This window comes from Physella acuta, unplaced genomic scaffold (genome assembly GCF_028476545.2).
Source record: "Physella acuta isolate Inbredline_101_S28 unplaced genomic scaffold, ASM2847654v3 ptg002494l, whole genome shotgun sequence".
NCBI classification, from domain to species: domain Eukaryota; kingdom Metazoa; phylum Mollusca; class Gastropoda; family Physidae; genus Physella; species Physella acuta.
Window position 1 is genome coordinate 4,015 of NW_026733967.1, and position 22,502 is coordinate 26,516.

A 22,502-nucleotide genomic window follows, 5' to 3' on the forward strand; every position below is an offset into this window, starting at 1 on the left:
CCCTTTCAAACCAGACGGTCCATGGGGCAAGTAGAGTTCATCTGTTTCTGTGGTCTCGGCATACGAAGGGATAGTGGGGTCATAGAAAAAGAATAACTCTACTACACTAGACCCATCGACCGTCATATTTCAAAAGGGAACTTTACTTACTCTAAGTCAGCTATTTCGTTTCCAGATACATTCAACACAACAATATATAATTCTAATGAACAATAAAAGGGAGATAACAAGTTTAAAACGAGCGAAAATAAGATATCCCAATAAAAGATTTGTCCCCTCATGAAATATTTTACAACTTTTAGCAACCAATGTTTCTACAAAAGAAAATATGTTTGTTCTATTCAGTGCATTTTAAATATTATGATTTCAGTGTTTTTTTAAAATAGTTTTATTTAGTTGTTACACTGAGTGTGAGGGGAAATAACTCAATAATTTTGGAGAAACTTAAAGGATATTTTTTTTATTTTTATGGACGGCTTTTATGGCTATGTAATTATCCTTTTATCTGTATAGTTTGATACTTTAATATATGACACTTATGTATTCAACGTCTGTCTTTTATTTCTTTGTAAAAAATAAAATTGGAATTTAAATTCGCAACTAAAAAATAAAAAAATAAATAACTTGATATGTATACACCCAATAATTAAAACACGACCCGGGCATAAAATAATTTTTTATTTAAAATCGCATTAAAAATCTGGAGGGCGGTATCGAATACCGATGGCGAAAGGACGATTCTCAGCTGTTGACACTTTAACTGCGTGCCAACACCGTGCGATGTGTAGGCCATGACTGACAATCGACTCTGCCACTCCAAACACATCCTCTTACAAAAACCTCACGGGGTACAAAGTCGACCCCGGACCGTAAAACCCAAGCCCAAATGCGCGAATGTTTGTTCAACCGCCGACGCAACACATCAACCTAGGATACTTTTTACCGGGGACATCTGCTGTTCGCACACCGGTATCGTCTGTTAACTTTTGGCCCAGAAAAAAATAAAACTAGGCCTACAACGCCGTGGGCTTTTTTTGATCGGCTTTTCCCGTTTGCTAGATTGGATGTTTGTCAATTGAGTGTTGTTTTTTTTTCTTCCCTGGCGAAAACGCTAGTCTCGGTCGTATTTGTGAAGGATTCTCGCTTCTAACAGAAACCCGCACAGTGCCAAATACCTGGGACTTAAAATACGAAAGAGGGGAAGGACAGTGACACATTGTTTCGACGAAATCGTTGATGAGTTTGGGAGCGTAACTGTGTTTTTTTTTTTCGATTACGAGATCCAATCCAAGTCTGTCTAGACAGGTAAAGACACTGCATTCAATGAGGACAGCCCATTCAGTTATGTAAGTGTGTAAGGCTCCTGTGTAGCAGTAGCGTTCTGTTGTCGATTATTTAACAAACATTGGACTACTTGTTTGCAGCAAAAGTTGTTTCCCTTAAACAAATAGATCTAACATTCAGGACGGATCTACTAAATGTGAATTTAAAGTAGATCTAGAATCTAGATCTAGAAATCTAGATCTAGATCTAGAATCTAGTTCCGAAAAGTTGGGGGTAAGTGCATAGCTCACAGTTTATATTAAAATATATTGCTTATTATTACTTAAACTTATTACACACTAATTAGTTAGTAAATAATTAGTATTAATTAATTAGTCATACAGTCATAACCGTAGTCAAATGATAAATCATAGTTTTATAATTTATCTAATTTCATCACACTTATAGAGTTAAATGCACAAATTCAATAAATATTAATTGTAATTTTCTTATTATTTTATAAATTTAATAACAGAAAAAAAATGCGATTTACTGTATAAATCTTGATCTAGAATCTAGTTCTACAATGTCTAGATTAAGTTTTAAAATCTAGTTAAGCTTCGAGTTTAAGTTAGTCTAATAGTGTGTTAAGGTTACGACACTTAATGTTGATTTCAAGTAGGCATATGCTAATAAAAAAAATAGCCAATTAGTAACGTCTCAATCTACTTTTAGGGGCCTATTATAACATAAGAAATTAGTTGTTTTTCTGTTTTGAGTTTAACATTTAAGCTCCCATTAGATCTATATCATAAATCATAAATATAGCCTATAGACAAAACTGGCTGATTTCAATTGTTTCTTAAAATTAAAACACTACAACTGTATTTTGAGTGAAATTTTGATACATGAATGATGATTGTATCGGTAAAATAATATTTCCTGCAATGACGTATCTGGATATTATGCATGTATCTTGTTTTTTTTTTTTCTATCACAAGGGTAGATTCTAAACTATCAAATTCAAAACAATACATTTTTACATAGTACATATTATTATTATTGTGCCTCATGTTCAGTAGTTTGCTAGTTTTAATAAAACTTTCGGCAACTAGACTAACAGTACTTGACTCACAAAATAAATACGGCTCACGGTATAGTGCGCTATTCTGTAAAGTGTTTGCATAGGATCTGTCAAGTGTAAATACTGTTCATAGTGTTTAGGTTTAAAGCGAAATGGGGAAAGTTCCATAGATGTCGACATGATCTTTTTGTATCCACCCCATTATCAAATATCATCACAAAAGCCAGATAAAGTTGTACCCCTAAAAATGCAAGTTACCTTTTCGAACTGGACGGTCGACGGGGCAAGTGAAGTAGAGTTCACCTATTTCAGTGACCTCGGCATGTGAAGGGATATTGTGGTCAACAAAATGCCCAGCCACCGTTACTTTCCCTAACGTGTGTCAGGTACCCATCAGCTGAGGCGTAGCGACCCTTCCCGGCGCCCGGGGACAAACTTTCGATTTGCACCCCTCCCTCAAGATTTCGATTTGCACCCCCCTCAAACTTTCGATTTGCACCCCCCTCAAGATTTCGATTTGCACCCCCAAGCTTTCAATTTATTTTTCCAACTCCCCTCGCTACGCCTCTGCCCACCAGAGCTGGGTCGATTCAAGGAAGTTCTACTGAATTGAACCCTGATTCGAAATCATAACCTTCGGACAGTCCAGCGCTCTAACACCAGGCCACGCCGTCCCACTGTACAATTCTTTTAAAAAGTAACATCTCCACTTTATACCATTTTTCCTTTCGAAACAAAGAAAATTAATGAAAAGTCACATTTACCTAACCCTATCATCGTTTCCCGTTCGTGCCCAAGACACATGAGGTAGATGAAGTAGAGTTCATCTGTTTAATTTACCCTGGCACTCAAGAAGATACAATGTCGTTAGCCGCCCTTGTTACCCTAACGTGAGCCAGGTACCCAATAGAGCTGGGTAGATTCAGGGACGTCATACCTGGATTCGAACTCGAGACCTTCAAACTAGCAGCCAAACGCTCTACCACTTGACAACATCCCCCCTCCCCCCTGTCACATAGCGTCACAAAGATCTTGAATTTCTGCCTCGAATCATCTCCCTACCATAGTATTTTTTTGTCTGTAGAGCGTCCCTTATTCTACCGTGCTATGATGGGTACCTGACTCACGTTAGTGAAAGTAAAGGCAGCTGGGCATAGTGCCGAACAAACCATCCACTCATAATCCGAAGTCAAGAAACGTAAAAAGATCTACTTCATCTGCCGTATGGATCGTTAGGTCTGAAAATGGAACCTCAATAAAAATTTATTTTATCTCAACCCTCGCACACTACACCGGCGCCTGTAAATGTTGAAGTGATCATAAATTTTACCCCAAACATGATAACAAAAAACATACATGTTTGATTTGCTAAGCGCCCAGCCTTACATAATATCCCGTAACAAATAGATCAGGTACGGATAGTTTACTTCACATCAGGCGTCTAGGGGTATTTTTTACGAGCATTGCGACCCCGGGTGTACCGCCCCTTATTATACGACCCCTGATTGTGCGACCGCGGACGATACGACCCCGAACAATCCGACCCCCGGAAATTACAATCCCTGAGCGATACGGTCCTAGACAATTCGACCCCTTAGAATTCGAACCCGTACAATTTGACCCACAAACGATAGAAACTCAAGACGATACGTTTCCGGACGATACATACCCCGGGTTAAACGATTCCGGACGATACGATCCTAAACAATACAGACCCCGGACAATTCGATTCTGAACGATACGATCCCGTACGATACAAGCCCCTGACAATACGATTCCGGACGATACGAACCCCGGACAATACGATTCCTGACGATACGATCCTAAACGATACAAACCCAGGACAATGCGATCCTAAACTATACAGAGCCCGGACAATTCAATTCTGAGCGATACGATCCCGGACAATATGACTCCGGACATTTCATCCCCTGGACGATACGATCCCGTAGGAAACGATCCTGGACAGTACGATACCGTAAGTTTAGCCAAAGCAAAATGGCTGAAATCGAGTTCTTAGTTGTAGTGTTACAAAGTTTTCGTTTAAAAGTACCACCGTATAACTTTCATCATTCTCAGTTCTTACCCTGTTATGTTCTAGACCAGTCATAATTTTCAGTTCTTACCCTGTTATGTTCTAGACCAGTCATAATTTTCAGTTCTTACCCTGTTATGTTCTAGACCGAATAATGGCTAACCCGTTTGGTTTAATACAACAACACAACCTACGTAAACATAACTCTAGCTTCATAATCCTTACATTCACTCCAACCTTCATTCTAGATTTAAACTTAACCCAAACTTGTTCTAGCTGAATACAAAAATAACTTAATTTTACAATGTTTTTTTCTCTCTCATGCAACGGTATCTTTTGTTAATTAGCTTGATTATCATCATTTTTCACATTTTCCCACGGTACCTGACAACTATCTCACTCTAATTAACCTTGCTAATGATATTTTTTTCTAATTAAGAGACTGGTGTAATCTAGGACAGAATCACGTTTGTTACGTTTTCATTAAGAATGTTTTCTAAATCTGTAGGAGGTGAAACATTCCTGGGGTTGGCGTTTTGGGGTTGGCGTTGGTATTTAATGCGTTGCTGTTGATAGTCAGAGGTTGCTTAAAAGGTTGGTAGAGAAGTTTCGATGGGCCTTGAGCATGATCATAATAATGAAAGACATCCATCAACAATGTTGTCGCCATATCTTTTTTTTAAAATATAAAATACAAATTGTAACTAGTAAAATAATATTTTTTTGAAAAAAATTTAGTTTAGACATGGAAAAATTAAATAATATTCAAAATAAAAATAAAAACTTATTATAAAAATATCAGCCATTACGCAGGCAGTTTACCGGTTAATTTAACGCATCAAACTACTTTTTGTTTACATTTCACAAGAAACATATTGCGTTAAAAATTCCTCATTGCTTAAGTTAAATATTGTGGATTTACATAATTTATCAATAACTGTATCGAGATTGTTTCTATAGTCGTATTATTTTGTGAAAACTAGCAAAACCTCACACATTTGTTAACACATTTCGAAACTGCACCACTTCACGTGTTTACATTTTATTTGTCCAACATTTCTCAGTGAATCGAGATTTTAAGAACATTTTAAAATTTAAAAAAAACACGATTTAAAGACTTTTTTATGCCGATATCTAAGTATAAAGATAGATTAATATTGTCTATAGACTAAAGACACAGATTTGAACTATAAAACTTGACTACGTCTGTCTAAAATATGTGTCCATGACCCACATAGACCCTCTGTCTAAAGTATAAAGACATTCCATAACACAGCCCCAAAAAAAAAAACAACGCTTGCAATGTTTACATTAGATTATTCTCTATTAGCGATATCACTGGTAGGACACAAACAGGAATTTTCTAAACTGTGCCATGTATTTCACACACCTAAACAAAAACAGAACCCCTTTAAAGAGCCCACACACAAAAATATTGAGACCCCCCCCCCCTAGAAGAGACACACAAAAATATTGAGAACCCCCTAGAAAACTCTACACACAAAAATATTGAGAACCCCCTAGAAGAGACTACACACAAAATATTAAGAACCCCATAGAAGAGACTACACACAAAAATATTGAGAACCCCCTAGAAGAGACTAAAAACAAAAATATTGAGAACCTTTCATATGATGTACGTTTCTTAATCTTCAACCATAAGATCAATCGACCGTGGTGCTAATTTATTAGTGTGTAGGCCAACACATTGGGCCTGTCCCCGCCCCCGATCAAAGCCTTGTGTTGCACAACGCTCTGCCCCGGGCCGCACTCTCTGCGACACTTTCCACGGTCCGCCTGTTCCTAGCACCGTGCCCACACGCCTAGGGTGTACGTGCAGATAGACCCGACATGTCGTAAAAACGACCATTTTAAAACTTCTAAGAACGGTAACTCTCTTGGGAGTCTCATAAATAAGGCCATACCATGTCAGTGAATTCGGTTATCGGATAGAGATAAATTTCCTATATTATAATAAATATCAGAAACTATTTTTTTATATCGCACATAAATTGTCGTGATTCATGTATATCTTTATACATTTTATTTTATTCTTAATAGCATACATTATTTGTGCACATAGTTTTTATTTTAAAAATAAAATTGTACAAAATGCGTCTTTGTTTACAAAGTTTCAAATTGTGTTTTAGAGGCATTACTGCGTGGTTGTGTAACAATAATAATCTTTTCTTGCCAATGGCGTCTCTAGGGAGGGTGTCTCGCTGCGGTAACTGATGGTGTCACCCCACCCCCTTCAAATAACTTTACAATTTGGTTTGGTGTTATCCATCTCCCCTACTGTTTTTTTTTTCTTTTCGTAACAGGATAAATATTGTTTTGGCAGTTTTAAGTGTTTTTTTGTCGTTGTGTTACCCCCTGAATCGGGTCACCCGGTGCGGACCCCTTCCCCTGCCCATGACTTGTGACGCCACTGTCCCTAGCACTGTAACAGGTGTAGATTTTATAAAAAATAAAATCTCAAAAAAATATTTGTATTTATATTTTTTTTTAAGTTAGCAAAATGAAGTTGTAGCCGACAATAAACTGGTTGCATAAAATAGTGAATTACGAGTCTTTAGAGGTCTGATAACTCATACAAATTAATACATCACCACCAACTACAACACTTAACCCTAGACATAAACCAGTTTAGAAGCAATCAAGCCCCCAATTATTTGAGGAATTCAGCCTATAGTGTCTGATCTCAAGTAGGGAGAATCAGCAATCTCCACCTACCCTTCGTGTAACAATATATGTGAAAACTATATATATATATATATATATATATATATATATATATATATATATATATATATATATATATATATATATATATATATATATATATATATACCCCTTTAAAAATTAGCCTTTCAACCTTACCCCCCCCCCCCCACACCCCCTCCAGGAAATCCTGTGGGCACCAGTCTTACCAGGTGACTGGTTTACTTAATGTAAGTGTAACTCAAATATAAACGTTGTTTCGATGCCTTGAGATCTGTAGATTATGGCGATCATTCTAAAGTTTGGCTAACAGTAACATCAGGCAATTTTCTTAAAGTCCCCGTTAACATTAGTATTTGCTTGTAAGTTCTTGCAAAGTTTCTAGGCTCTGGCGAATATCTTTAAGACAAAACTTCACCAAACCTGTTTTTATAAAGACAGTTAGACTATTTAGCTAATGGTTATGCGTATGACTAGTACTAAAAATAGAGGTTAGGTATCGTAGTCGCCTTTTTTTCAAATCGGTATATTTCATTAAACGTGTTTTAAGAACAAACTACTTTCGTTTTCTTTAATGAACACAATGATTTACTGTTTCCACAGCCCACCCCGAATCGCACAACATCACCTCTCCCCGCAGAATTACTCCCTTTACAAAATACCCCCCCTCCCCCCTCGCCTGACATTGTATATCATTGATCGCGAACAGATTAAACACAAATCATTCGATTAGTCCCCGCAATAATCCACCTATCGCGGCTGTTTGCAATCCCTGTTTTCATAAGTTTCTACCAAGTTTCTAAACAAACATTGAACCCGACGCCAAGCAATCTCTCGTCTGCATTTCCGGCGTTACCTTCTGCTCAGTACCCCAGTATGGCGGTTTGGTTAAACAACAATTAATATTATTGTTTGGCGAGGTGGGTGAAAGAAAGGAGGGGTGGGGGGGGGGGGGGGGGGGGGGGGTTAGATTTTCGCAAAGCTATACATTTTTAATTGAAAAGGGCTGGAGATATTAAACTTGGCGTTCAATGCCTTGCAGACGTGACCTACTTTTGCGAATCAGCTTTAGCAATCTGGGTTTGGTTGAAAAAAAGCCGAGGTAATATTTTAAGTGTTGAAATGTTATTGTATAATAGGGTAGCGTGTACACACTTGATCACGATACGGTGCAGGTTAATAAAGCCATGTGGGAATACGGGTGGTCGAGGGTTGGAACTCATACTCCTAACTCTAAAGAACGTCCCAGGATTCACTCAGCCCTAATTGGTACCTGGATTTGTAGCATTATGTTAATCCATTTAGACAGAAATGGTATCTCTCTGTAAGCCCATGTAACCAGAAGTGGTCGCTCTATGTAGGTCTATGTAGCCATAAATTGTAGCAATGTGTAGGCACATTTATTAAAAAAACACTATTCGTATCATGATTTTATATATTCATTTAATACGACGGTGGATATTTTGGCTGCCGTAATCTTAGGTACAATTTAAAAAAAAAAAGAATATAAAGTCTATCACGCATAGCCTAATAAATCCAACATTATTCTTTTTAAAATTATTTACATTTATTTTTAATCACACAGGTTTTGGTTTTTCCCGAATTCTGTTCCTATTTTTCTCTAGCTGTCGGACGTATTAAGACCCCCCCCCCCCTACCCCACTCAACATTTTGACATTCTTAAACATACGCTGCGAATGATTGACATGGCAAAAAACCGAAGCATTGTAAAGATCGTTCTCTGAATCTTTAGTTATGAACTTTGTAATCGGGCTTGTGAAGTATTCCTCACCCCCCCCCCTCTACCTTTCAATCCGTTTACACTCTTTAAATTTAAAAAACGAGCCGACCCGCGGTGTATCATACGCCGCTATTTATTTGTTTTATTTTCTACTTTTCAGTAATTCCTAATTTGTGAATTCGACAGTACCACTGCTGTCACTGAAAATATTTGCTTTAAAACACTATCAGAAAGTCGTTAAGGACGATAACCCCCCCCCCCCCCCTATCCCCCAACCCCCCCCCCCCCCCACCCCTGAAAGCAGCCTCCTCTTAGTTACCTCCCATAAGTTTAATATCGTTTCAAACTAAATTATCTGCCCCTAATAGCCGTCACTAAACCCGGCTCTACGATCTTAAACATTTAGCGTGAACCACAGCTCACCAGACTTCCTAGAGAGGAAGAGAGGGGACTGCAAGGCGCGATTACAGCTTGTTTTCTAACGTCTCCAAGAAGAGAATTATAAATATAGATAGATACTCTACGAATTATTGGCATGGCAAAAAACGAAGTAATGTATCTTTTTATCTAAACTGATATTATATAACGGCCAATACATTTTTAATGGTACGAGGTGGGCGAGAGGTAGAGAGTACGACTGCAAGTCTGAGAGTCTCTGAGACCACCCAGCTCTAAACGGTGCCTGACTCACTGTTAGTAAATGGAGATCACCACATTATCCCTTCATACGCCGAGGTCACAGAAAGAGGCGAACTCTACTTCACCTACCGTCAGGTTCGAAAGTGCAGCTTACTTTTTTACAAAACTACATTTCCAACTGGAAGCAGCAAGGCTGTGTACTAGTTGTAAAACCCGTTGCACAGTCATTTTGTAAAAAAAAAAACCACTAATACCAGTCCCTTACTAGTCTTACAGGGAACCGCACAAATAAAAAACCACGGCGCACCAGGCTACTAAAATGTTACTAACTTTTTTTTTTTTTTTTTTTTTGCGTAATCAAAGTATCTTGACTAGTTTCCTGAAAGGATCTCACGAAAAAAATTTTAAAGTATGATACATTCATAGTATTGTATTTACTTTATGTATATGAAAATCGATTGTCATTAACACCCAGTTGTCAAGTTTAAGACTAGGTTTCGTTTAAACTCATATAGAAAAAAATATTATTCATAGAGCTAGTTGTAGTGTAGAGATTTCACGATATTTTCTATGGTATTGTTCTAGAATATCGTTTTATTTCGATGAGTCAGTTTAACCTTTTATAAACTACCACAAGTATCTACCCAGGCATACATGGAACGGTGGGGTGGGTTATAAGGATAAAGTTTAATGTGTGAGGGGGGTGGGGGTGGGGTCTTGTCAGGAGGGAACAGTTTGCCCAACACAGTAGATACGTCACGTTGCCGTTTGACACGGGCAATAAAACGGCTTGTGTTACCTGCCGAGGGCCAATTTACATTACACGCTACTCGTAAAAAGTGACCATAAAAATAACAGCCCTCGCTACTAGATGGGGCCCCCATTATTCATCTCCACCGAACCCTCTCGGGCCATGTGTCAAGGGGGTCAGGCCAGGGCAAATCCACAGGCTGTTTATTTTTAGGGAATGATAAAAACACTAAAAAAACAGATTGCCGTTTTCATCCATTTGTACATTAAAAATATATTCTCTTCATAATCAACTAGTAGCCTACTTACTTCAACAAGAATGTTATTATTGTGACAAAAACTCTTTTGGTTTTCAAACGTAAATATGTGCTAGTATAAAAACTGTTAAATACCCCTTCAGATGGTAAAAAAAGGTAAAGAATCCTCTTTAGACCTAGCGATCCATTGGGCAGATGAAGTAGAGTTCATATGTTTCTAAACCTCGGTGTATGAAGGGAAGATGTGGTCAACATGTTGTCCAGCCGATTTCACTTTCCTTAACATGAGTTAGGCAGTAGCGTAGCGAGGGGGGGACATATGTCCCCGGGCGCCGAACTTAGGGGGCGCCAAAATGGGTTGGAAAAATAAATTGAAAGGATAAGGGGGGTGGAAATCGAAAGTTTGAGAGGGCGGGGGTGCAAATCGAAATCTTGAGGGGGGGGGGGAGCAAAGTTTGGCGCCGGGGAGGGTCGTTACGCCTTTGGTCAGTTAGGTACCCATCTCTATTAGGAGGTGCTTGCTCATTTAGATCTGTATTTTCACAAGTCTTACAAAGACCTGTTTCACATCATACTTATAGAAGCCATATGGTCAGCATTATGTTTATCCACTACAGTTTCTCCATGAAGACTTTCGAGCAGAGGCGTAGCGACCCATTCCGTCGCCCAAGGTGATCTATCAATTGTACACCCCACCCCCACTTATGATATAGTTACTCCCGTTGGCGAAAAACCGACCCCCTCCCCAATTTGAAAAGTAGGACTGTCCCTTAACAGTCTCGATTTCGGTGTCACGCAATTGATGTAGATAATAGTTAAATAAGTCTCAGTCTAGTTCCTCAACTACCACTTAGTGTTATTCACTTATACAGCTAAGATGTTTATTTATTTATTTTCTAACCCGTTTGGCACCCTCCTCTCCCCGTAGAAATCGGCGCACGGGGCGACTGCCCCGCCTACCCTCCCCTTAGCTACGCCTCTGCTCTCGATGTAGCAATGGAGTCTCTACCTTTCAACCAGCCAGCTCCGTCTATGATAGAAACTAGAAAATGTTCAAAAAAAAAAAAAAAAAAAAAACTACCGATGAGTATCACGTCATCAAAACTATTTCTTTCTAATACCTCACAACCCCCTGAGACATGCAAGCAATTATTTCCCGCGAATCGCCAGCCACGCGTATCCGAATCTCGCGGAGTCGAGATCTGTCTGCGGTACGGCTAACCCCAGCGTGACCACTTGAGGATTATGCAAGCTGGTAGCTCCACCGACTAGACGGACGCGGCGGCCCGTTACGCCTTTGCTCAGTTGACGCCAATGAGATAAGATTCCCCTTCTTAATCCGCTTTCTAAATATTTTTCAAAGTTTGATGCTATATTTATCTCGTCTCGTGGCATTGTCGAGAAGGGGTTTGTCGAATTTCAGGGGTATGATGGTAGAGGACGCTGAAAAGCGCGGAATGCTGTTCTGTTAGGTGAAGTGCTGTTTGCGTTATGGAAAGATTATATACGCGGGGTAACTCGGGCTGAAAGAAGACACTAGGTTATCTTCTCCTTCTCCCATCTTTATAAAATCTCAAGGGTGTATTCAAAGCAGATTTTTTGAATAAGGGGGTTGCTCTTTTGTTGAATTGTGGCGACTTTATTAAATTCATTTTGATGTTTAAATAGAAAATAGCTACGTTTTCAACTTTTAATCTTTTTTTTTTTAAATCACAAGCACACACACACACACAATTTACTTGTAAAAACCCAGTCTACACACGCGTATTCGATATACATTCACACACATTCATGTATCCGTACACATAGTTCACTCATACATACTAGTACACTCATTTTCACAAACCTTAAAACCTCAACACAAACGCTTAATTTATCAAGAACTTAAAACATAATCTCAGAATCAGTCTACATCAATGTTTATCCGTATTTTTTTTCAAATATTGTATTTCCTAATGTTACAGTTACATGTTACATCTAAGTCCTGATTTTCACAAACGACTGTAGTTTGCCCATCTTGTTTGCCCCCCCCCCCTCTCCCACCCCACCACTAAAAAACTTTACTTCTTATAATCACCATCACTCCCACAACGTTGAAGCAACCCCCCCCCCCACGCCACCCCCACCTCCACCCCACAACAATACTTTGATCACCATCAATCACACAACGTTAAGCACCCCCATACCCACCCCCCACCCCACTGCACCCCCACTTCACCCCCCCCAACCCACCTCCACCTTTAACACTTTACTACGTTTGATCCCCATCACTTCCACAACGCTAAAGCACCCCCAAACCCAACCCACACCCCACCCTTACGCCACCCCCACTTCACCCCCCCCCCCCCTCACCCCACTTCCACCTTTAACACTTTACTACGTTTGATCCCCATCCCTCCCACAACGCTTAAGCACCCCCAAACCCAACCCCCACCCCACCTTTACGCCACCCCCACTTCACCCCCCCCCCCTCACCCCACTTCCACCTTAAACACTTTACTACGTTTGATCCCCATCACCTCCACAACGCTAAAGCACCCCAAAAAACCCAACCCCCACCCCACCCTTACGCCACCCCCACTTCACCCCCCCCCTCACCCCACTTCCACCTTAAACACTTTACTACGTTTGATCTCCATCACTTCCACAACGTTAAGCACCCCCACCCCACAAACGTTTCTCTCTGCACCCCACCAAAGTGCTGTTAGCTCACCTGTAACGGGACACACACGAGCTGAGGTCAACGACCTACCTCTAGAACCCTCGAGATAAAACAATTAACCCCTGCACCGGGTGCATGCTAATAATCAATCTTAAGTTTTACCTCTTGAAAAAAATAATTAAACAAGAACTACTGTTTACACTGCGAAAAGTGAGTATTGAGGATGAAGGTGATTTCCTAATGGGCAGGCTGGTTGGCTTAAATTTATTTTCCCACTTAAATTAAACAAGAACTTTTACTTACATTGCAGAAACTGAGTATTGAGGATCAATTTGGGGGAGGGGAGATTGTCTGTGCAAAAGGGAGCGGGTCCTATTGCCTTAATTCTATTTCCACTTAAAAATTAGACAAGAACTTTTTGCCTACACTGCAGAAAATGAGTACTGATAATTGAATGGGGATGGGGAGGTGATTGTGTAAGAAGAAGGGGTCTGACTTAAACATGATACATGAACTTTTGCCTACGCTTCAGAAATTGAGTACTGAGGATTGAGAGGGGGGGGGTGGTTGTTCAGGGGGGATGGGTCTGATTTTTAAAAAAAAAATGATACAATGACTTTTGCCAACACTTTAGAGGATTGAGAGGGGGAGGGGGTGATTGTTCAGGGGGGATGGGTCTGATTTAAAAAAAAAAAATATTATACAATGACTTTTGCCAACACTTCGGAGGATTGAGAGGGGGTGATTGTTTGTGCAAGGGGAGGGGTCGATTAAAAAAAGGATACAAGGACTTTCGCTTACAATAAAGAAAATGAGTATTGAGCTTGTATAGGGCTGGTGTGGTGGGTCGGATATGGAGGAGGTACTCACACTATGCTGAAGGACACGGTTGTGGTGTGTGTTTGTGTGTGTGTGTGTGAATGTGTGTATATGTATCATTTTGTGAGAACAATGTTGGTACGTCTTTTTTTATCTCAGTGTTACATAACATTCCTCTATACGTACATATGACTCAATTCAAAAATCCTCCTGAACCCCGACAACGTAATACCCTGACACAATAAAACCCTGACTCTAAACCCTGACATAGAAACCACTGACACGGATTACTACTAATCCTCCAGACTTTCCGCTACTTGTAAGACCTTAATGTCAAACCGTTTCACCGTCTTTAGTTACACGCCATTTCTTTACTCTTTTCTATAGAGTTATCCCCCTTCATAACCTTCTCCATTGATCATTTTATTTTACAGGTGCCCCAAACCAGCTCCGCACAAAATAAAAAGATCAGACAATCACACCTGATATCTAATTATACAACCTGTTGATCAAGGCAGACTTGAACGACTGTTACACAAACTAAAACCCCGGCGAATACTTGTTGAAAACTGAAGTGTTTGCGAATGATCCGCGTTGATTTTTTTTTATTCAGCCCGCTTTGTCCTCATCGTTTGCCGGTCTTAGCTGTTTTAAAATCCTAAAACCATTTGAGGCTAATCGTCCATTAGGGTGATTAGGCAACGCTGAATGTAACGGATTATTTTTGCTTTACAAATATTTTTTTTCTTCTTACAAATCTATTTTTTTTTTTTGGTGTGAATTGTTACTTGAACAAATACCGACAAGACATTACGGTATCGTATCGAAATTAGTCCACAGGTATCGCTGTTATCGTCAGCGTTAAATCAGGATTGGAGTAAATAAAGTCTATGTTCTTGGGTAGAGTTACAATCAGGGTTATGATCAAGATTAAGATTATCTGTAGGAATAGGGCAATGGTTAGTTCACGTTAGCGATACTAGCAAACAAAAGAGAATCGAATACAACCAGTCGTCGTTTTTAATTACATCCGTTGTAATCTACCACCTACGGTGTAATTACAATTATAAATAAACTAAAGGTAATTACAAATGACGGATTAGATTGGTTTAGTGTCTTGTGTGTTCATTATGTGCATTGTGTACAGTGTGTATAGGCAACCTGGCAATGGACAGATTAGCGACTTGTAGCTGTACACATGATTAGTACAAACTACCCGCTTTGTGTACCATTTATCTTTTACTCCGGGGATTTATGAGGGGGGGCGGAAAGGGTGGTGTAGTTTCTATCAGAAGTTGGTGGAGGTCTATGGAGTATGTATTAGGGGTGTACGTGTGTGTATGGGGTGGGTATGGGCGTATACGGGGTGTGTATTAGGCGTGTATAGTGTGTATTTGGGGTGTAGGTGTGTGTATGGGCGTGTATGGGGTGTGTATTAGGGGTGTAGGTGTGTGTATGGAGTGTGCATTTGTGGTATAGGTGTGTGTGTGTGGGCGTGTATGGAGTGTGTATTTGGAGTGTAGGTGTGTGTGGCGGTGTGTATTAGGCGTGTAGGTGTGTGTGGGGTGTGTATTAGGGGTGTAGGTGTGTGTGTGGGGTGTGTATTAGGTGTGTAGGTGTGTGTGTGGGGTGTGTATTAGGAGTGTAGGTGTGTATTCAGGGTGTATAGGTGTGAATTGTTTGGATGTGTATAGAGTGTGCAATATGGTTTTTATCGATGTATATGGGTATTGTGATGATGCATTTATATTTGGTATATGTATGTTAGTATGTAATGTGCTTATGTGTGCATATAACACGAGGGTCGTCTTGCTTGCGGGAGTTAAATAAAATTACAGTTTTTAACCTTGTGTTAGGTTTAGGTTTTACGGCCCCTGTTGGCTCTATACTAAGGTGTATAGGTTGTCTATATTTTTTCTGGGTAAGGCATTGCAACATTTACAAAACTTCGAATCCAAATGAACTAACGTTTAGTACTTTTTGTAACCTACACGAAAATGTACAGACAATTAAACCCTCTTCTATCAAAACCAACAAAAGCGCCTCTTCTTAACAGGTACACTCATTAATTCTCTCAACCTTTTCCGTACCATTAACTTCTCCCCTATAACTAAAAAATAACAACCATTAAAACTGTACTGGTCGTTTTCAATCTTTTCATACACCGAGACCACAGAACTAATTGAACTCTACCTAGCATGTTTCACAGCCATAAATCCTAAATAAGTATTTGCGTTTACTATTTATTTCTTGATTTAACAGTCTTTTGAGGCATGCTAGATAGAGTGTAACTAGCTGTGTGGTCTTGGGTTGAAAACGGTATTTTTAATAGTTATTTGTATTTAAAGAGGAAAAACCTTGGAACAAATAATAGCAGCTATGAAAACTGCACTCAGTTTTCTGTTGCCCTTGCATAGGCACTCGTCAACCGTGGTATCATACAGATCAAAAGACAGTCGGGTTCCTACTCGGCGGGCTACAATAGGCTACATTTGTAATGTATGGGTTACTGGTTGTTAAAGAAAAAAATAAAACTAGATCGGTAATAGGTTACTGGGAACTGGGAATTTTAATGTAATAAATAAAATATATTTTTTTTGCTGACCCGTCAGTCTCGAGTTCGAATCCGGTTTCAAGTCAGTAAACCGTCCCTGAGTCCTCCCAACTCTGATGGGTACCTAACTCACGTTAGGGAAAGTAAAGGCGGCTGGGTATAGTGTTGACTACACTATCTCTTCATATGCAGAGGTCACAGAAACAGGTGAACTCTACTTCACTTGCCCTATAGACCCGAGGGAACTTTACTTTAACATTTAGTAAGAGATGCTCCTCTTTTAAAAAAATATATTCCTTGGTTTTGAACCCGAAGTATATGTAATGTACTTGAAACTTTATCCTCTCTACCACGGCAAATTCTGGAGTGAACCCGTTTCCCCGAGTACAACAACTTAAGACCACCTGGGTAAAGTGCGGTGCGAAAAGCCCCTAATCCCCTTCTCCACGATCACCAAGCCCAGAGTGTCGCCCTCTTTGGGTTTACCGGGCTACCGTATCACCTCCCCCACGTGACTCCCGTGTCAAGCGTCAAAACACTGAGCCCCAGCGGAGTACAAACCTCTTCAGGTTATCATAACTACCTGTTATCGATAACTTATCATGAGGATACCACTATACACTGACTTACCGTGTTTCCCCTTCCGTTTCCGTTGCTGAATAAATCGTTAAGTGTTAAATTCTCTTATTTTGAGTTTGCATTAAAATACCCCCTACCAAAATATTTTTATCGTAGTTTTTTCTCGCTCATGCCCAGAACATACGAAGCAGACGAAGTAGATTTTATCTGTTTTAATTGACAGGGGGATAGTGTGGTTAACACTATAACCATTCGTCTCTTTTTTCATAAGGTGGATTTAAAAAAAAATCAATAAATAATAATAATAATATGGCATACAGATATGTTTTGGAAGTACAATGTACCGTTTCCGATATAAGTTTCTTAATGTATATTTATATAATGGCACCGCTGTGGTTCTCGTATGCTACATCACTGTGACGTATACATATTATATAACCTGTCACTTGTCACGTCACCACTGTATCTCCCCCCCCCCCCCCCATGCAGGCCATCTACCTGATGTTTATTCAATATTTACATATTTAAATGTATTCCTTCGCGAGCTTTGTAAAACCTGAAATTGAATGGCGGGGGGGGGGGGGGGGGGCGGGGGGGGGGGGTGGAACAGAATCTTGGTCTCTCATTTGTATCTATTCAACACAATTATTTATCCCGTCAAATAATTTACTTTAATTTTGATGATTTTTTGTTGTATTAAAAGTAAACATTTTTTTTTAATTTGCATGAATGGAATGCCAGCTCAGCACATCTGTTAATCCGTTAATCCGGCGGTTTAATAACGCGCACAGTGGGGTTAATCTCGTCTGAAAAAAGTTGTCAAAGCCAGAATCACATCCTCAAGTGTCCGTCAAATTGGGTTGAATAATCTAAAGCCGTATTACAATATCAGGTGTTTTCAGAAGATATCGCAATTTTTATATAGCTTGGTGCATCATCTGAAGCCGTATAACAAAATCAGGTGTTTTCAGAAGACATCGCAATTTTTTATATAGCTTGGTGCAGCTAAGGTCAATTTAGCACACGCACAATATTGCCTCCTGGCTGGATATCCGGAGTTTTGATGTGTGTGTTGGATGGAGGGGGGTAATTTTAGCTCCCGAAGACGAACTTGTTTTGTATATTATTAATTATTCTAGACAATATTTATTTTTACTCTCGGGATTAACATGCAATGTATACCTTTTTTTTCTATTAAAAAAATGATTAATTATTAATTAACATACAATGTATAACTTTTAATAGAATTAAAAAAAAAAGTTGCCTTCCTGTCGTAAACAACAGTGAGATCACCTGCGCCAAATATTGCAGGCTCCGCTAACTATAGAGGGCTATCAGCCCCTATACCAACCCGTGTACCAACCCCTCTCATCTATCAACCCTCGATTGAACCTTCTATTAACCCCTCTACCCTCTATCAACCCCTCTATTAACCCCTGTACCAACCCGTCTACCAACCTCTCTATCAACCCCTCTCTCAACCCTCTATTAAACTCTCTATTAAACCCTTTACCAACCCCTCTATCAACCCCTCTGCCAACCCATCAACCCCTCTATCAACCCCTCTAATAATCCCTCTATCAACCACCCTACCAACCCCTCTATCAACCCCTCTATCAACCACCCTACCAATCCCTCTACCAACCCCTCTACCAACCCCTCTACCAACCCTCTACCAACCCCTTTATGCGTATCGACTTAACCCGTGTTTTGTTCTTACTATTCGATGTCTATATTCGATTTAAACCATCTTTGTATTGTGATCTGAAAACCCTGTCAAGTTCAGTAGGGAAAGGAGGGGTATTACAAATCGGCCAAGTGAAGCGATTTCCTTTTCAGTGAATCGTCCCTTCCTTTTTGAAATTTTCTGTGATTTTATTTCATATAAACATGTTTACTACCTTACCTAGCCGTAAGAAAACAAGTTAATTAAAAAAGTCTAGTGACATTTATGCGCAATTTCCTTATGTTATCTAAAAATAGCTCTGACGTATAATGATGGGGTGCGTTCAAGCTAGAAGAAAGATCGGTTTGTAGGTGTTTATGTAATTTTAAAATTTGTGACCGAACGAGAGGATATTTTTGAAAACTTTCTTCGGCAATATTGTTCTAAATTATGGCAGGAATCGATTGGTACATGTTTCAAGTCGCTAAGTGGTCTGGTTGCCGAGATATGGGCCAAAAACTGAATTTTTTCGAGGTTTTTTGGCTTTTCCGGGAAATACATGAAAGAAACCCGGAATTTTTATGGCCTATGCTCATTCTCCTAACTTACTTAACATAATTGCTTTTAGAACTAGTCATCGATATTGCTTCGTTAAGGAGGAGATACGACTTAAAGCCCGGACACACATTCATCCATCCATCCATTCCCAGAAATGACGAGTTAATAAACGCAATTCTCCAGAATGGAAATTGCGCTAAAAATGTATACAGGTCTCATAAAGACAGGGTCACATCTCACAGATAGAGGCATATATATATATATATATATATATATATATATATATATATATATATATATATATATATATATATATATATATATATATTTATATATTTATATATATATATATATATATATATATATATATATATATATATATATATATATATATATATATATATATATATATATATATAACGGGTCATGTAGACGTCTAAACATAGATCTAACGGACACACATATCTCTTGAAGAAACGGGCCCTCATGTCTCATGAAGACATATATGACAGTTTCTTCAACAGGGTTTCAACCCAAGACCTTCAAATCCCCCCCCCCCCCCCCCAAATAAAAACGACACCTTTAGTCTAAACACACTATACCGTGTTCCATTGCTTCTCTCTTCACCCCCCCCCCCCCCCAGTCAACATGTGTTTTGGAGTCACCAGCGTGTCAATGTCCTTACAAGGTCACACACCGTTATAACAATTTAAAAAAAACAAACCCAAGGCATATCAGCCCACCATTATGCAAATGAACCCCGCCCATCTCACGCACGCCATTATGAAAATTAGGAACCCCCTTCCGTACGGAAATAATACCACCGCTCGCCGACTCTAAGATCAGCCGTGAAGATAACACATTGGTTCACACTTTAAAAAAATACTGGCTTTGTTTGCGTGTAGGGTTGGAGGAAAAGGATGCTAGAATAGGTTTTTTTACACGGTCTTCCAAAATACACCTGCTGCCCAATGCTTGGCGTCTCTTGATCGGGAAGTCCCATAAAAGTTGGGTTCATTGTTCTGGGAAATAGACGTAGATTGAGATTAAATTCCTTTGCTTGTATAGACAATAAAATATACGTTTTATTGTTTGATAAGTACTTAAGATAAAAAATTAAAGAGGTCGAGTGTGTATTATATAACAAGAAAGGGTTACGGTAGGTTTAGGATTGTGTTATAGCGTGTTATATCTGGTATAGTTATGGTTGTGGGAATATGATATATTGTGTGTATATTATATAACATGAAGGGGGTTAGGGTAGGTTTACCCTTTTTGTAGTGTTTTGTATGTTGCATGGTTATATAGTGGTATATTTGTAGTGGTTTATAGGAATATAATGTTATATGGGATGAAATTTGTGCTAAAAGTCGTATTATGGTGCTGTATAATACGACTATTATGGTGGTGTATAATGTGTGAAAACAACGTTGTTCCCTTTTCGAACCTGACTGTCTATGGGGCAAGTGAAATAGAGTTAACTTGTTTCTGTAACATCGGCATTTAAATTGATAGTATGGTCAACATTATGCCCAGCCGCTTTACTTTGCTTAGGTACCCATCAGAGCTGGGTGAACTCAGGGACGTTCAACTGACTTGAACCCGGATTTGAACTCGAGACTTTCTGGTAGACCCCCCCCCCCCCTCTCGGAGACTTGAAGGTACACTCTCCACCCCCTCCTACCGGACAAGAATATCTGAAAGAAACCCCGGACCTAACATAGACAAAAATTAAAGTGGTAAGGAAAAGCTAGTTTAAAGCGCTGTATATGACACTAGTACCTCACGATTCTGTGTCCTTGTCGATTCCTGTCCATTGTTTACTCTAAGGGGGTAAAAGCTAGTGTGCAAAATGTATTTTCTGTGCGCGATGTTCTACAAGTTTTATATAAGGGTATTAATTATTTTATAAAATCACTGCGCGGCAAGCTCAAAACTACTGCGCGGCCGCGCAACAGCGCAGCTTAGAGGGAACATTGCTCCTGTCCCATTTTCTACTCCGTTGTATACAACGTGTGCACATCCTTAAGATACATGGCCATCCCACCCCCACCCCCCCACCCCCAAACCCACCTGTAACCAATGTTCCCTCTAAGGGAAAAAAGTTAGTGTGCAACGTGTATTTTGTGTGCGCGGTGTTCTAAAAGTCTTATACAAGGATACATGTATTTTACAAAATGACTGTGCGGCAGCTTCAAAACTACTGCGCGGCCGCGCAGCTTAGAGGGAACACTGCCTGTAACCACACGCTCGTCATTTAGACCATTGATAGACACCATACCGCTGCTTGTGACCGACCAGTCTAAAGGCTACCCCTACCTTGACCGTCCAAACTTTAAAGACTCCCCCTCCCCGTCCCCAGTCTAAATGCTACCCCCTGCTATCGTAACGCGCGCCAGTTGAATTTTTTTTCCATACAACGACTGATTTCATTGTCTGACTATTACTATTACCTAACAAAAAGACGGCGGGACCTTTTTTTTTACATCCATTGATCTAAAACTAATTTAATGGCTCTTAACGTACCAGCGGCAATGTGGTGATGGCTTTCCGGCGATTTTCGGTAAGTCGTTTACAACTTCATTTATCACAATCACAGTGAATTACTGCTGTGTTGCGGTCCCTTTCTACTTCATCTGACCCTTTCAACCTGACCGTTCTTTGTAGCGCTGACCAGGTGAAAGTTGGGGGGTGGGGGTGGGGGGTTAGTATGCGCCCGGGGGGCAGAGGATTACGACTACATCAGTCCTGTCGCCAAGTTAGAATTGAAGATGTCCGCGGCTTTGAAGTGAAGTGTCCCTCCCCCTCCCCTCTATCTCTTCAACTAAGCTGGTCACTTTTTGAGTGACCATTTTGAAAGTGGCCAGGCTAGCCATTTTTGAGTGACCTCGCTACGTGCTAACCACTTTTTTTAGTGACTTCACTATGGGCTAGCCACTTTTTCGGTGACCACAAATACGGCACTTTTTCAAAGTGACCACTAATACGCTAGACACTTTATGAAAGTGACCACAAATACGCTAACCACTTTTTGAAAGTGACCACAAATACGACACTTTTTGAAACTGACCACAAATACTCTAACCACTTTAAGAAAGTGACCACAAATACGCTAGATACCCTTTTTTTAAAGTGACCCCTAGACACTTTTTGAAAATAACCTACTCTTTT

At 39.7% G+C, this 22,502-nt stretch overlaps 1 long non-coding RNA gene across 1 annotated transcript in view; it reads left to right on the top strand.

The window, feature by feature from the left end:
* Nucleotides 1-1,069: 1,069 nt before the first annotated feature.
* LOC131933402 (uncharacterized) overlaps nt 1,070-22,502 on the top strand; it is a 38,006-nt gene continuing 16,573 nt past the window's right edge. The window contains exon 1 of the long non-coding RNA XR_009384952.1: nt 1,070-1,346. This is a non-coding gene — a long non-coding RNA (uncharacterized LOC131933402). The remainder of the gene's footprint in view (nt 1,347-22,502) is intronic.